This window comes from Grammomys surdaster, unplaced genomic scaffold (genome assembly GCF_004785775.1).
Source record: "Grammomys surdaster isolate TR1022 unplaced genomic scaffold, NIH_TR_1.0 66, whole genome shotgun sequence".
Taxonomy (NCBI): domain Eukaryota; kingdom Metazoa; phylum Chordata; class Mammalia; order Rodentia; family Muridae; genus Grammomys; species Grammomys surdaster.
The window spans coordinates 11,954,166-11,966,492 of record NW_021604568.1 but is presented as its reverse complement, the minus strand read 5'-3'; positions in this window follow the sequence as shown (position 1 = coordinate 11,966,492).

Below are 12,327 nucleotides of genomic sequence, written 5' to 3'. Positions count from 1 at the left end.
TATCTATCTATCTATCTATCTATCTATCTATCTATCTATCTATCTATCTATCTATCTCATATTGGCCTTTCAGACAAGCAACATGGCTTAGTGAGTAAAGTCACTTGCTGCCACGCTTGAGAGCCTGAGTACAATCTCTGGAACCCACACAGTTGAAGAAGAGTGACTCCAGCAAATTTTCTGTGATCTCCTTATTCATGTTTCAGCACATGACCCATCCCATGAAAATAAACTAATGGAAAATAGTAGCAATGTTGGCACACAAATTGATATTTTTATTATGACATTTTTGTAGATAATATTCACTAAATTACCCCACTGTGTCCCTCTGTGCTGTCCCTGCCTTTCTTTCTCTCAGAGCCCCTTGTGGTTTCATATCTATTCTTCTCTCCTTTCTATTTTTCTATCCACCGTTAGTGGTCTCTTCCCACCTCCCATAGTTTCCTGTTTAATTTCATAAGCTATACTCACTCCATCTACATATTGATATGCACATCAATCTACATACATACACATACATATATAAAATCTAGGATGCACATATGAGAGAAAACACTTGTCTTTTTGAGTCTGGACTACTTCCCTTTACATAATAATTTCCATTTTTATTATTCACCTGAAGATGCATTTATTTTATTTTTCTTTATGCTTGATTAAAATTCCATTCTGCATATCTATCACATTTTCTCTGTTCTCTCAAAAACCAAGTTATCTTAAATGAAAACTGAGTCCCTTTAAGGCGGCCAATCCTAAAAGCATTTACATACAAACAGTTGTGTGTGTGTATGTGTGTGAATATTAATTAAAGAACAGAGGCTACCAACTTGAGAGTGGAAGAGTGGGGGAAGGTTTGAGGCTTTGAGGGAGGCTAGCTAGAAGGAGCTGGAAGATGGACAGGAAAGATGGAAAGTGATGCAGTTTTATTTCAATTAAAAACATACTTAAAATCAAACAAAGGAAAATCCCAAGCTCTAAACCATTATTGAGTTTTCAGGAATGTAAAGGCAGAGCATGTCCAGGGAGGCCTCGTGCTATGAACACTGGGTGTACTGAAGTTCCAGATGGCTCAGTAGGTTCCATGACTCTAGGGAAGTCCCATAAGTACAGGAACACAGTTTTGTCCATGGGTCTTTCTGTATGAAGCTGAGGTGCTTTCCAGAGAGTGTCCTCCCACTCAATACTGTGGGGCTGCTTTCCAAAGCCCCATCCGTATGACTCTGGTAATCTGTAGAATCCAGCAAAATCCATCAAGGGTCTTTCTGTGATCAAGGAGTGTCCCGCACGCACATGAATATGTTGCTGAGGCATTTAAGGGGGGCTGTCTTTCTTTGTTTTGATCACTCTTTGGAACAAAAGAGGATATTGCTCATAAGAAAGTTGATAGCCTTCATGCCGGGCAGGGTTCCATCTGGGAGAGCTAATGTGAAGAGATGAGGTGCTCCCTGTCCTCACGTCTGAGTTACTGTTTTTTTAAGAGCTTCAGCTTTATGTGAAAGCATGCATGTCTGACATTCCATTTTTATTCATTTTAATGTACTTTTTTGATAATATATTTTTATTAATGTGAAAGAAGCATTCAAAACTTTCCCTTTGGTTTTCTAAGTTTGACTTTAGGTAAATGCAGAGCACCAAAAAAGTATAGATTGCCTTTCCTTTGCATAAGCCATGTCTGCAGTTCAACTCTGTTCTATTTATTTAGATCCACAGCGGTGATGTTTTTCTTAGAGATACAGGATGTGAGCAGTTTGGATGGTCCAGGAACCACTGACCTTGTTTGGCTTCATTAACACCTGTGAGTTCAGGGCAGAGGTGGTTTTCTGGCTTTTCACAGTTGCATGGTACGCTACACTATGGAGGGCATTGCCCCAGGGGGTTTAATATTTTGCAGTTGCTGTTCATGAAATTTTAAACAAAGTTACCTTTAACTACATGGTTTACAAGTGGTGAGACAATGAAACACACACATAGTGACCATATAATCCTTAGCATCTCACGAATACAAAAATGAGGGAAAATTATATGCTAAATGGTTCTAAAGGCTAGCGCTATAGGAGATGAACTGGGGGTGGGGAAGATGATAGTGGTCTTACTGAAGCCTTGAAGTCTGAGGAAATACTAACCAGGGATGCATCCATACTTTTCTTTCTTTGTTGAGCACTTTCTTATTTGCTGACTGATTTCTTATAACATTCTTATATATAAAGTTTTCAGAGCCAAGGAGCAACTGGAGCAAACTCCAAGCATCCCCAAATGAGAGTCAACCGTGTACACTTCCAAACACTTTGAATTTCCAGGAATATGCTGGCATCTGCCCTCATAAAGAGTCGTAAAACTCAGTTATGGGAAACAATGTCTTGGGACATTTTCAGAGGATGAAACTTGAGAATTATTCAAAATATTAAGTTGCCATTGATGCTGTCTATCTAAGTTGCTTTAGACTGAAAGCATTCTTGAAGACCAATCTTTCTTGTGGGCAAGATTTATAGAGCATATCAGTGTAGTTTCCCAGTAAGTTCAGAGATCTCCTGATCTCAGCACCAGTCCTTTAGCTTCACGGTCATGAAGCTTAAGAAAGGCAGACCTTAGACTAGACTCAGGCCTCCTGGTTTACAGTTGACTATCTGACATATTTGACAAATTCTGACTACCAGCTTACTCTGCAAATATGATGGAGAACATGAGTTATGGGGATCCACTCTCCAGAGATGGAAACGTGAACCATGTCCACAGAGATCAGGTGAAGCTATAGGTGTGATAAGAACTTTTCAAGCCTTGTGCATGTTGTCCTAGTCACTATGAGTTCATATTTGCAACTCATCCTGTTGCCAGGGACATCTCTTGTTGGAGACAGTAAGTTAACTTTGGTTTAGTTCCTGGCTGAAGGAGTCCTGTGGAGATCCCCAAACAACATAGGCTGATGTTAGGACAGAGATTGCACTCTGTAAATGGATATTGTCATTGCTAAGAATAATATCCATACAACTTATTGAAAATAGACAGGTCAAATCAGTGCTTGTTTGGAGCCTTCCCTCTGGTGTTCTAGTCTCTTTGGCACAGGAAGGTACTCTGGAGGCTGTGGAAAGAGAAACCTGGACACTATCCCGGCCATAACACCTTTGACCTATATTATGTCCTGCCTGCAAGATGTACTGGGGCAATGGTAGCTCAGCATTTGTGAGAGTAGCCAACCAATGTCTGATTTAACTTAAGGCCCATCCCACAAGAATGAGTCCATGACTGACACCGCTTGGATGGCCAGGAACCAGGACTAGATAGCCCAGAGATCTAGGGTAGAACCAAACATGACTGGTCTTAAGAAAAGATCAGTGAAACGATTCCTAATGATATTCTGTTGTACTCTTAGATCGGTGCCTTCTCCAGGCATCAACAGAGAGGCTTCCTCCAGCCCCAGATGAAAGCAACTGCAGAGACCCGCTGTTAGACATTATGTAGAGAGAGGGTCTAAATTGGAAACATCCATTTTGTCTCTCCTTTCAGAGCTCAGGGAATCCAGAGGAAGAGAAGGAGGAAAGATTATAGAGTCAGAGGTAACGGAGGACAAGGCTTGAACCAACCAAACAGGGTGCATACTGGCTCACAGAGGCTGAAGCAGCAGGCACAGGACCACATGAGTTGGCACTAGGTCTGCTGCATATCCATTATGGCCATTATAATATATTTGGCTATATATTATAGTTCATTTTGTGGGACTCCTAACCGTGGGGGCGGCTGGATCTCTGACTCCTTTGCCTGCTCTTGGGACTCTTTTACTCTTGTTATTTCACCTTGTCAAACCTCAATATTTTGTTATGTTGTGTTGGGCTGTTGGAGGCATGCTTTTTTCTAAAGGGAGCCATAAAGAGATGAGTTTTGCCGGAGGGAAGTGAGGACTTGGAGGAGGGAGAAAAAACTGTAGTGAGGATGCATTGTATGAGAGAAAAATCTATTTTCAACAGCAGCAGCAACAACAAGGTTGAGGCAGGAGGATCATAAGGCAAAGGTCTGGCTTAACAAAACCATGTTTTAAAAAAAATAAAATGAAAGTAAAGGAAACCTTTTCAGTAAGGATGGAACAGCCACAGTACAGACAGCTGAGAAATATATTGTCTTAGTGGAACAGTCATGTCAATTATTCCATGAGTCAAGTTATAGGATGATTGACACATGTTCATTTGCTTAGTGACATGGAGATCACAGATGGTTCATTTAGGAGAGTTTGGGTGGAGTTAGTAGGCATGGTAGTATAGTCGGCATTCTCATAAATGCCATGAAGAAACTACTTCCTTTTCTTTTCTCTTATTCGTTTCTCATAAAATACATTCCAACAACAGATTCTCCTCCCTTCCCTCCTCGTAGTTCACCTCTCCTATCTCCCCAACATCCACTGCTCCTTCATTTCTCTTTAGAAAAGAACAGGCTTCCCAGTGCTCAACAGAACATAGCATAACAAGATGCTATAAGACGAGGGCTAAACCCTCATAGGACTGTATGAGATAAAACTTGTCTTGAAAGTGTGGAGGGGGGGGGAGGGAGAATTTCACACTGTAACAAACATCTTCATTTTTAACTCCGAGGCTTTAAACTTCTTATTTATTCCTTGATTCATAGAAACACGTAGGATTAGGCTTCAAATTTTAATAGAGACATCTTGGGGCTCAACTCTGAGCAGTTTTAATGCTGGTGATATCCCACATAAGCAAATCATGTTCTAATATAAGCCCCTGATACCCTTGTATGTCAACAGATTGCTGTCGAAGCGGTTTCAAGGATGAGAAGAAAACACTTCACTCCTGCATGGCTTCGTAAACAGAAGCAAATCTTTGGAGAACACTTTATTAAGAACAAATTATGCTTCTGTTCATTCAGTTTCATTCACAAGCAATAGATTCCCTCTTTCTATGGCAAACACTGAACATATTCTTATTTTCCTGATGGATTCTTCTATTAACCGATAGTGGTTGTTTGCTTTGCATTAACTCACTTGTTCCAGCAGGAGGATAAATGTGAAATACCTAAAATATACATTTATTTATGATTTCTCCAAATCTCCATTCTCTAAGTACCCTTTTTTTGATTTTATATTGGATATTCGATCTATAGTCCAGATACCATCCCCTTACCCCATTTCTTCCCCACCCAGGAACCCCCAACCATCCCCCCTCCTCCTTCCTCTATGGGGGGGTGGCCCCCCCCCCCTCCCTCCTCCCCACCCTAGAATTTCCCCACACTTGTTGTCCAGCCTTCATGGGACCAAGGATTTCCTCTCCCACGGATGCCCAACAAGGCCATCCTCCACTATATATAGAGCTGGAGCCATGGGCCCCTCCCTATGTGTTTCCAGGCTGGTGGTTTAGACCCTGGAAGCTCTGGTTGGTTGGTATTGCTCTCCTCATGGGGCCTGCAAAGCCTTTCAGTTCCTTTAGCTCCTTCTTTCTAACCCTTCTATTGGGAACACCCTGATCAGTTCAATGGTTAGCTGTGAGCATCTGCCTCTGAATATGTCAGACTCTGGCAGACCTCTAAGGAGACAGCTATATCAGGCTCCTATCAGGATGCACTTTTGACATCCACACCAGCATCTACCTTTGGTGACTGCACATGGGATGGATACACAGGTGGAATGGTCTCCAGACAGCCTCTCCTTCAGTTTCTGTCCCACATTTTGTCTTCATATTTGCTCCCTTGAATATTTTGTTACTCCTTCGAAGAAGGACTGAAGCACCCACACTTGGTCTTCCTTCTTCATGAGCTTCATGTGGTCTGTGAGTTGAATCTTGGGTATTTCGAGCTTCTGGGCTAATATCCAATAATCAATGAGTGAATACCATGTGTGTTCATTTGTGATTGGGTTACCTCATTCAGGGTGATATTTTCTAGTTCCATCTGTTTACCTGAGAATTTCACAAATTCATTGTTTTTAATAGCTGACTAATACTACATTATGTAAATGCACCACATTTTTTTTAATCCGTTCCTCTGTTGAAGGACATCTGGGTTCTTTCCAGCTTCTGGCTATTATAAATAAAGCTGCTACGAACATAGTGAAGCATATGTCCTTGTTATATGTTGGAGTATCTTCTGGGTGTATGACCAGGAGTAGTATAGCTGGGTTCTCAGGTAATACTATGTCCAATTTTCTGAGGAACAGTGAGACTGATTTCCAGAGTGGTTGCAGCATCTTGCAATTCTACCAACAATGGAGGAGTGTTCCTCTTTCTCCACACCCTCACCAGCATCTACTATCACTATTGGTGTGAGGTGGAATCTCAGGGTTGTTTTCATTTGAATTTCCCTGATGACTAAGAATGCTGAAAATTGCTTTAGGTGATTTTTGGCCATTTGTATTTCCTCAGTTGAAAATTCTTTGTTTAGCTCTGTACTCGATTTTTAAATAGGGTTATTTGGTTGTCTGGAGTCCAATTTCTCGAGTTCTTTGTATATATTGGATATTAGCCCTCTATCAGATGTAGGATTGGTAAAGATCTTTTCCCAATCTGTTGGTTGCCATTTTGTCCTATTGACAGTGTCCTTTGCCTTACAGAAACTTTGTAATTTTATGAGGTCTCATTTGTCAATTCTTGATCTTAGAATATAAGCCATTGATGTTCTGTTCAGGAACTTTTCCTCTATGCCTAAGTATTCAAGGTTCTTCCCCACCTTCTCTTCTATTAGTTTCAGTGTATCTGGTTTTATGTGATGGTCCTTCCCCTTGGACTTGGGCTTTGCTCAAGGAGATAAGAATGGATCAATTTGCATTCTTCTACATATTGCCTTCCAATTGAAACAGAACCATTTGTTGAAAATGCTGTCCTTTTTCCACTGGACAGTTTTAGCTCCTTTGTTGAAAATCAAGTGACCCTAGGTGTGTGGGTTCATTTCTGGGTCTTCAATTCTACTACATTGATCTTCCTGCCTGTCTCTGTACCAATACCATGAAGTTTTTATCACTATTGCTCTGTAGTACAGTTTGAGGTCAGGGATGGTGATTCCTCCAGAAGTTCTTTTATTGTTGAGAATAGTTTTTGCTATCTTGGGTTTTTCCAAATGAATTTGAGAATTTCTCTTTCTAACTCTGTGAAGAATTGAGTTGTGATTTTAATAGGGATTGCATTGAATCTGTATATTGCTTTCGGTAAGATGACCATTTTTACTATATTAATCCTGCAAATCCATGAGCATGGGAGATCTTTCCATCTTCTAAGATCTTCTTTGATTTCTTTCTTCAGATACTTCATGTTCTTGTCATACAGATTTTTCACTTGCTTGGTTAGATTCACACCAAGGTATTTTATATTATTTGTGACTATTGTGAAGCGTGTCGTTTCCCTAATTTCTTTCTCAGCCTGTTTCTCAGCCTGGTTTGAGTTGATTTTATAACCAACCATTTTGCTGAAGCTGTTTATCATGTTTAGGAGTTCTCTGATGGGAGTTTTGGGGTCACTTAAGTATACTATCATATCATCTGCAAATAGTGATATTTTGACTTCTTCCTTTCCTATTTGTATCCCTTTGACTTCTTTTTTTATTGTCTAATTGCTCTAGCTAGGATTTCCAGTACTATATTGAATAGGTAGAGAGAGAATAGTCAGCCTTGTCTAGTCCCTGATTTTAGTGGGATTGCTTCAAGTTTCTCTTCATTTAGTTTGATGTTGGCTACTGGTTTGCTGTATATTGCTTTTACTATGATTAGGTATGGGCCTTGAATTCCTGATCTTCCAAGGAGTTTACCATGAAGGGATGTTGAATTTTGTCAAATGCTTTCTCAGCATCTAGTCAGATGATCATGTGTTTTTTTATCTTTTCTATATAGTGGATTACATTGATAGATTTCCAAATATTGAACCACTCCTGCATTCCTGGGATAAAGCCTACTTGATCATGATGGATGATTGTTTTGATGTGTTCTTGGATTTGGTTTCCAAAAATTTTATTGAGTATTTTTCCATCAATATTCATAAGGGAGATTGGTCTGATGTTCTCTTTCTTTGTTGTGTCTTTTTGAGGTTTAGGTATGAGCATGATTGTGGTTTCATAGAATGAATTGGGTAGTGTTCCTTCTGTTTCTATTTCGTGGAATAGTTTGAAGAGAATTGGTATTAGGTCTTCCTTGAAGGTCTGAAAGAATTCTGCACCAAAACCATCTGGTACTGGGCTTTTTTTGGTGGGAAAACTTTTAACGACTGCTGTTATTCATTTAGGGATCATGGGACTGTTTAGACAGTTTATGTGCTCCTGATTTAACTTTGGTACCTGGTATCTGTATAGAAAATTGCCCACTTCATCCAGATTTTCCAGTTTTGTTGAGTATAGGCTTTTGTAGTAAGATCTGATGATCTTTTGAATTTCCTTAGTTTCTGTTGTTATGTCTCCCTTTTCAGTTCTAACTTCATTAATTTGGATACTGTCTCTGTGCCCTGTGGTTAGTCTGGCTAAGGGTTTATCTATCTTGATTTTCTCAAAGAACCAGCTCCTGGTTTTGTTGATATTTTGTATAGATTTTTTTCTTTCTACTTGGTTGATTTCAGCCCTGCGTTTGATTATTTCCTTGCTCCTATTGAGTGTATTTGCTTGTTTTTCTTCTAGAGCTTTCAGGTGTGCTGTCAAGTTGCTAGTGTATGCTCTCTCCAGCTTCTTTTTGTAGATACTTAGAGCTATGAGATTTCCTCTTAGCACTGCTTTCATTGTGTCCAATAAGTTATGGTATGATGAGCCTTCATTTTCATTAAATTCTAGAGTCTTTAATTTCTTTCTTTATTTCTTCCTTGACCAAGTCATCATTGAGTGGAGCATTGTTCAGATTCCACATGTATGTGGGCTTTCCATTGTTTTTGTTATTATTGAAGACCAGCCTTAGTCTGTGATGATCTGATAGGATGCCAGGGATTATTTCAATCCTTTTGAAGCCTTTTTGAAATCTATCTGTTGAAGCCTGCTTTGTGACCAATTTTATGGTCTATTTTGAAGGTGCTGAGAGAAAGCTATATTCTTTTGTTTTAGGATGAAATGTTCTATAGATATCCATTAAATCCATTTGGTTCATAACTTCTGTTAATTCTACTGTGTCTCTGTTTAGTTTCTCTTTCCATGATCTGTCCATTACTGAGAGTGGGATGTTGTAATCCACCACTATTATTGTGTAAGGTGCAATATGTGTTTTGAGTTTTAGTAAAGTTTCTTTTATGAATGTGGGTGCCCTTGCATTTGGAGCATAGATGTTCAGAATTGAGCGTTCATCTTGGTTGATTTTTCCTTTGATGAGTATGAAGTGTCCTTCCTTATCTTTTTTCATAACTTTTGGTTGAAAGTCGATTTTACTCAAAATTAGAATGGCTACTCCAGCTTGTTTCTTGGGACCATTTACTTGGAAAATTGTTTTACAGCCTTTACTCTGAGGTAATATCTGTCTTTGCCACTGAGGTGCATTTCCTGTATGTAGCAAAATTCTGGGTCCCGTTTACATATCCAGTCTGTTAGTCTACGTCTTTTTATTGGGAAATTGAGTCCATTGATATTAAGAGATATTAAGGAAAAGTGATTATTTCTTCCTGTTATTTTAGTTATTAGAGGTATAATTATGCTTGTGTAGCTATCTTCTTTGGGGTTTGTTGGAAGATTACTTTTTTGCTTTTTCTATGTTGTTGTTTCTCTCCTTGTGTTAGAGTTTTCCATCTATTACCCTTTGTAGGGCTGGATTTGTGGGAAGATATTGTGTAAATTTGGTTTTGTCATGGAATATCTTGGTTTCTCCATCTATAGTGATTGAGAGTTTTGCTGGCTACAGTAGTCTGGGCTGGCATTTGTGTTCTTTTAGGGTCTGTATGATATCAGTCCAGGATCTTTTGGCTTTTATAGTCTCTGGTGAGAAGTCTGGTATAATTCTTTTAAGTCTGCCTTTACATGTTACTTGACCTTTTTTCCCTTCCTGCTTTTAGTATTTTTTCTTTGTTTTGTGCATTTGATGTTTTGATTATTATGTGACAGGAGGAGTTTCTTTTCTGGTCTAGTTTATTTGGAGTTCTGTAGGCTTCTTGTATTTTCATTGGCATCTCTTTCTTTAGGTTAGGAAAGTTTTCCTCTATAATTTTGTTGAAGATATTCACAGGACCTTTAAGTTGGGAATCTTTACTCTCATCTATACCTATTATCCTTATGTTTGGTCTTCTCACTGAGTCCTGGATTTCCTGGATGTTTTGGGCTAGGAGCTTTTTGCATTTTGCATTTTCTTTGACAGTTGAGTCAATGTTTTCCATGGTATCTTCTGGACATGAGATTCTCTCTTCTATCTTTTGTATTCTGTTGGTGATGCTTGCATCTATGACTCCTGATTTCTTTCCTAGGTTTTCTATCTCCAGGGTAGTCTCCCTTTGAGTTTTCTTTATTGTTTCTACTTCCATTTTCAGATTCTGAATGGTTTTGTTTAATTCCTTCATTGTGTTTTCTTGCAATTCTTTAAGGGATTTTTGTGTTTTCTCTTTAAGTGCTTCTACCTGTTTTCTACTGTATTTCTTTATGGGAGTTGTTTATGTCCTTAAAGTCCTCTATCATCCTCATGAGAAGTGATTTTAAATCTGAATCATGCTTTTCCAGTGTGATGGGGTGTCCAGGACTTGCTATTGTAGGAGAACTGGGTTCTGATGATGCCAGATAACTCTGGTTTCTGCTGCTTATATTCTTGTGCTTGCCTTGCACTATCTGGTTAACTCTAGTGCTACCTGCACTCACTGTCTCTGACTGGAGACTGTCTTTCCAGTTATCTTGCTTGTGTCAGAACTCCTTATAATCCAGATGTCTCTGTGATCCTGTGATCCTGAGCTCCTGGATGGAAGAGCTCCTGGGTCTCAGGCTGCCTCTGGGAACCTGAAATCCTGCTGCTCTGTGTGCAGTGTTTCCTCAGCTGCTCTGAGTGCAGTGTTTTCTTAGCTGCTTTGAGTGTAGTGGTTCCATCACAGCTGCTGTAGGAAGGTTCAGGGTAAGGTGTCTTCACAGAGCAGACCAGCCAGGTGTCTGCCCCAGCCAACTACCCTATTATTTTCATTGATTGATCTTTATGCTGGTGAAATGTTGCAATCAGTTTTCATTTTCTGGAAACAGTTCTTCAGCTCCTAATGAATGAGGCCAGAGGTGCTGTGGAGAGCAATCAGGCTGATGCTGAGGGTACCGATGGGTCCCTGATTAGGTCAAGAAAACCTTCTCTAAAGTGCACTGAAAAGGAAGTAAAAGTGAGTTTGGATGGAACAGTATTGATGGATATTGGAGAAATCATTAATGTGTATTGATATATTAACTGAAGGTAGTTGTTGTGGTAATAGAGTTAATTTAACAGATAGTCACAATGGATTTAAACTTCTTAGTTATGATTAGTTATGTGATTATAATTTCATATACAAGTATGTTTTTTATAAGCCTTTTCTTATTGAATCACTGTGTTAACTCTGAGAATCAAGTAAATTAACCTCTCAAACTTCAGTTTACAAATGTGTAAAATGGAAATAATGATAACTAAATTTATAAGGTTCATTTAGTGTATAAAAAAAAGATTTGAAAACTAGACTCTGATTTCCACTTCATACAGAATAGCAGGAACGTTCCTTGTTCTCCTATTTTAAATGATGTCGATAGCAGTCATCATATGTGATAGGGTAACCAGTAAAATAGTTTTAAAGATGAATAGTGTGGAAAGGTTTTTATTTTTTTTTTAACAAATCTCATCAAAGGCTTATATATCTACATGTGAAAAAGTCAACCTGTTCCACCTATTGCTTAGAAAATTAGTTAAAAATTGTTTATAAACCCAAGTAAAAAACCCAAAGCTATAAAATATCTAAAGTATAACATAAGGGGAAATTTTGTGAGTTGGACAAAGTGAAATTTTTTTGCATTCAGCATTAAAAATATTCTTATTTTTAGTTGTGAGCCTTTAACTGGTGATAATACCTGCCTTTCTTGTTAAAGGGCTCTCTGTCTGCTTGGGAAAATAAACCACAAAAATTCTAATAATTTGTTTTTTATACTTGAGATTGTAAAAATAAAGCAAAATTTAGTGTACCTAGGAAAAATATATGACAATAGCACATAATTACACATATATAAACACACACATACATACAGAAACACAAAATGCACACATACACACATGCATACAAACATATGCACATGAAGAAGAAATGCACATAGTCGTTCATACACATATACATACACTCTCACACACACTCATTTATACACACACGTTCATTTTTACATATTCATTGGTATACACACATTCATTCTTGTATACACAAATTCTTTAGTACATAGATACTCATTCATTTACTCACATACCTTCACACA